Raw genomic sequence first — 5,000 nt, forward strand, 5'->3', positions numbered from 1 at the left:
AATTCCGAACATTTCCTATAAACATCTTATATATATATAAGATATTAGATTTAGATAATAGTAATCGTTTATGTTCTGGGGTTTACATATACTCATAATCGCTATTAAAATTGTCATTAATAAGGATTTTTTTATGGTTATGGAAACGAATCAATACGGATGGATTAGTAATGATTAGTTATCTATCAATTTTTATTTATTTAGGTAAGGTATCCATTTTTGGATTGTTTTCTTATATCATTAGGGAAACCGAATTTGCAATTTCAATCCAAGAATCATTTATGAATTCACAGTCAATAGTTAAAGTTAACGGTTCCCATTTGTCCTGATTTTTTGCTTTTGTGAATGAAAATCCACATTTTTTTTTCAATAGAAAAAGCAAAGTTTTGCGGTTTTTCGTTTTAGATATTGTGTGTTGTAAGATACTATCTATCTAAGAGATAGAGCCAATCCAATATTTTGTATCGTTTTGGCGGCATGGCCGAGCGGTAAGGCGGGGGACTGCAAATCCCTTTTTCCCCAGTTCAAATCCGGGTGTCGCCTCAGCAACAAACAAAAGAATCAAAATACCCTCTTCTGTTTTGCTGATATAACTTTATCATTTTTTTTAGAGAAGAAAAGCATCTTTAGATTTGCTTGATTCTAAGCATCGTTGGGGTTCTCTAAAATGTTATAAATCCTTGCGTATAGGTTTCGTTTCCAGAATTTAGTAGAGTAATGAAAAATAATCGTTAAATCTTGAGATGATAGCCCTTCGACTACTAATGTAGTGTCTACTCATTGGGTCTTGAATTAGGGAATATAATTTCATTTTTCCTTACGGAAAGGAGGAAGATACTTGATATACGGACTCATGAAAGTATCTGAGTACTCGAGCATTCAATCAATATTATATTGAATGAATAATTGGCTTTTTTTTTTATTTTAATCTTAAAAAAAGAACTTATTTCTTTTCGATAAGCTCTAACCACGCATGTAATAGGCCATCCCATCTTCCGATTGTCTCTATGAAACAATCGGGGGGACAGTAAAGATTAGATCAAATGAGAAAGGAATAATAGTAGGGTTATGTGATAGATACTATCTTGATTCTCTATTTTGAGACTTTTTACTTAATGTAATGAAATGCAGGACAACAAAAGAAAGACTAGGTCTTATTATTCCTACATGTTACTAACATTCTTTTGATACTTCCAAGAGTTTTTCTGCCTCTTTTATTTATTTGTACTGAATTTTTTCGATTATACTAGAAATCATATAATAACTTGGGATAATTCGATTTTTTGTATTGTTTCATCAATGGTGTTGTGCCCGAATCTCTTTTTGACTATGCGCTAGTGATTCCACTATTATTAGTGAATAATAATTATTAGTGAGCAATAATGGAATAATTCTTTTATATTCATAGAGATAGGGGACATAATTCACATGGATATGGTAAGTCTCGCTTGGGCTGCTTTAATGGTAGTCTTTACATTTTCTCTTTCCCTCGTAGTATGGGGAAGAAGTGGACTCTAGAAGTACTACTAATTGAAAAATAAAACTGTATTGTTTTTGGTTTATTTTATAGATCGTTCTGCAAAACTTTTTTTCTTTTATTTTGAAAAGTAAAAAAAAAAAAGAGTTCGGATTATAAGTTTTTAAGTGGATCCATACTTTCAACACGAAAGAACATAGACATAGTGGTTGTCCAATGAGATACTACGCATAATAATATACTACCTCATAATAAGATAGTACCTCGGGGTAGCCACCCACATATTACGTGCTTACCACTTCTTTTATTTATTATTATTAGTATTTTAGTTATTTTCAAAATAGGATTTTTTCTTGTTTTAGGGAACTCATTTCATATCATGCTTCAAACGTTAAATAAAAATGGGGTTTGCTAATTCTTTTCGAAATCCGAAGATAAAAAGTTCCCATGGAACCGAACTCCTGGATCATCTGTCAACTGCTCAATCAATTACTTCTTTCGAATGCTAAAAAAAAATTAGTGGCCTTTCGATTATTTGATTTCAGATTCATTCTAATCAACATGAATTATGAAGCAAAGAAATAGAATTGGGCCACTATGTATATTAGATTAATATTACATATATGTAATTGATATGATATCTATATATAAATAGAAAGATATATATTGTATATTCATCTATATTCAAATTGATCGATATTCAACCTCTATTTTTATAGAGTACAATTTTATATTTATACACTTCAATAACAATAATAGATAGTATGGTAGAAGGATTCATATATTTCTTTCTACCATACTATCGGATCTTATCGAATACTTCTCTCGTAGAATACTGATAATTCTAGTCCGCCAATTTCATTTAAGACGCGAAATATTTTAATGCTTTTCATTTTTCTTATCTTCAATCATTGATAAGAACTAAAACGTCAAGGTTAATTCAAATTAATCACTTTGACTGATTGTTTTTACGTATATTATAAGTAAAAAGGCGGTCGGAACTAGAATGAACAGTGCAGTAGCAATAAATGCGAGAATATTTACTTCCATAATATCATCGTTTCATTTTTTATTCGCAATAACTCGGGATTTAATCCCATAGAGATGATAAATGTTTCGCTTGTAAATTCAAGGGGATGCGTTGCATCTCGATGATATCGAATCGTATTAAAATATCATGAATAACAATATCGGAGCTATCAAATCGATTCATCGTCGAGAATTGAATAGTATAACATAGGAAGATCTTTTATCCATACCGAATTTAAACAAAATGGGATTCCTGATGCAATCAAGAATTTCGTTACTTTTTTTTATTTATAATTTTTTGCATTCTTTCTTTTCTATAATCTACTGCCCTCTTATTCAATGCAATCATCTGATGAAGTCTCATCAGACTACCTTTACCCTTACATTGTTTATAAACAAACTCAAGCAAAGAATAGCAGCGAAATTCAAAAAGGAAAAGGAGGTAGGTTCGAACTAAACTCCTTCCTTTTTTTGTACTTATAAAATCTTCTTAAAAAAAAGAAATAAAAACGAAACTTAAACTTTCAAAAATTCTTAATTACCTCACTAAGAGAGATAGATGGGATCCTTGTTTGTATTAATATCCTCTTTCCTTGAATTAGTAGTGGGACGTATATATCAAAAGTTAAGTGTTAAATTTTAATAAGATAGATTATTTCAAATTCAAATTAGTAATTGAATTTACTAATTGAGGTTACAAAAAATCGGAGCCAGAACGGATATATTTTGCTTTCAGACGAAAAATTAGATCAAAGTTTACTATGTAAACTTTATTTTGTATCGTCCAAATTCCCTTTATGTATGTGCTTTCCGGAAACGTATAGTACTCTATTTCATTAGAAAAATCGGGCGTAATCAACTAGACCCAGTACGCCTTCGAATCCTGAATATGATGCTACCAATAATTGTGGTAATTCACATATGGCACATATGTCTTTCTCCCATCAATTAGTACTCGTTGAAGAAATCAAAATTCCCATATTTTTTTGTTGAAAAATGTGGAAAAAAAATAAGAGAGATCCCGTTTGGAATAAAATTCAGTTATGTTATTTGTTCTCTCTTTCACAGGAAAGGAAGAGATTAATTGATGTATTTTTTTTTTATTGGATTTGGATCCATCGGGACTGACGGGACTCGAACCCGCAGCTTCCGCCTTGACAGGGCGGTGCTCTGACCAATTGAACTACAATCCCAGGGAAATAAAGTGTACAACATATGTTGTTGATTTAATTTCCTTCAAACCTTTCTATGTAGATTTTTGATTCGAATTGTCATATTCTACCAGACAGAGACGCGAGTAATAAAGTAATAGATTGATATGCGCGGAGACATGGACTTTAGTGTGAGAAGCATGGATTAATATTTATTTTTTCGTTATTGTAAAATTGATTGATTATCAATCTGTCAATGAATAAAAAAAGAGTTTTTTTTTTTATTCTTTCATATCAAGTCAAGTATTTCTGTAGAAGGACAAATAGGTTATATCATTTTATGGTGGATACGCGATATATTGGGCCGAGCTGGATTTGAACCAGCGTAGACATATTGCCAACGAATTTACAGTCCGTCCCCATTAACCGCTCGGGCATCGACCCGGGAAGAATCAATTCCAAGCTTGTTGATAATCCATGATCAACTTCCTTTCGTAGTACCCTACCCCCAGGGGAAGTCGAATCCCCGCTGCCTCCTTGAAAGAGAGATGTCCTGGACCACTAGACGATGGGGGCATACTTGCCCGACTGCCATCATACTATGATCATAGTATGAATAGTTTTTTGAAATTGTCAATATAAAATAAATATAATGGACTAATATGATGCAATTCGACGTATTTTTCTTTCTTTCATTATTCCATCGAAATTTTTTTATTTGTGATTTCTATTTATGAATCGTTCATTCTAATCACCATTCCCCATATAATTCTATATAGAAATTATTTTATTTTAAATTGCATTTTTTTTTATTTATTTCATTTAAATAATATACATAAATTTGCAAATTGGAATATATAGTTATATTACTTATATTATAGAATATCAAATGAAAATAGTGATTAGTAGTGATTAGAGGAAACCTCTAAAATAAACAAAAATAATAAATATTAGAAAAAAAAATATTCTTTTTTTATTTTATTCTTTTTTTATTTAAATAATACGAAGGCTAGTACCCTTCGGGAATTGGTCTGCCATATGCTATAAACAGGATTAAACTCCATTTCTCATACTTTCACTCATTGATTCACTCATTGTTAAGATTAGGTTAGGTATATTTCGATCTCACACTAAGCCAAGAAATTAAAAAACGATAAATTTTGAAATCTGGGGATAGGGATCAACAAGTTATTGAAAATTTTTTTCTCGCCAAATAGAATTGCTTTATCAATGATTCGGTGAATGTATCTATGTTCAATTCGTGTGTGTACATGTATGAATCAAATTCATTTCGTTAGGATGGGGCTCATCAATTTAATTAGGGATCGGTCGTATGATGAAAC

At 31.0% G+C, this 5,000-nt stretch overlaps 3 non-coding genes across 3 annotated transcripts; 1 reads left to right on the forward strand and 2 right to left on the reverse strand.

Moving 5' to 3' along the window:
- Nucleotides 1-471: 471 nt before the first annotated feature.
- TRNAC-GCA (transfer RNA cysteine (anticodon GCA)) lies at nt 472-543 on the forward strand. Its single transcript has one exon. It is a non-coding gene; the product is annotated as a tRNA-Cys (tRNA).
- Nucleotides 544-3,625: 3,082 nt separating this feature from the next.
- TRNAD-GUC (transfer RNA aspartic acid (anticodon GUC)) lies at nt 3,626-3,699 on the reverse strand. The gene has a single exon. It is a non-coding gene; the product is annotated as a tRNA-Asp (tRNA).
- Nucleotides 3,700-4,017: 318 nt separating this feature from the next.
- On the reverse strand, nt 4,018-4,101 carry TRNAY-GUA (transfer RNA tyrosine (anticodon GUA)). The gene has a single exon. It is a non-coding gene; the product is annotated as a tRNA-Tyr (tRNA).
- Between the last annotated feature and the right edge of the window lie 899 nt (nt 4,102-5,000).

The sequence above is a fragment of the Cucumis melo genome, unplaced genomic scaffold (genome assembly GCF_025177605.1).
Source record: "Cucumis melo cultivar AY unplaced genomic scaffold, USDA_Cmelo_AY_1.0 utg000855l, whole genome shotgun sequence".
Lineage (NCBI taxonomy): Eukaryota > Viridiplantae > Streptophyta > Magnoliopsida > Cucurbitales > Cucurbitaceae > Cucumis > Cucumis melo.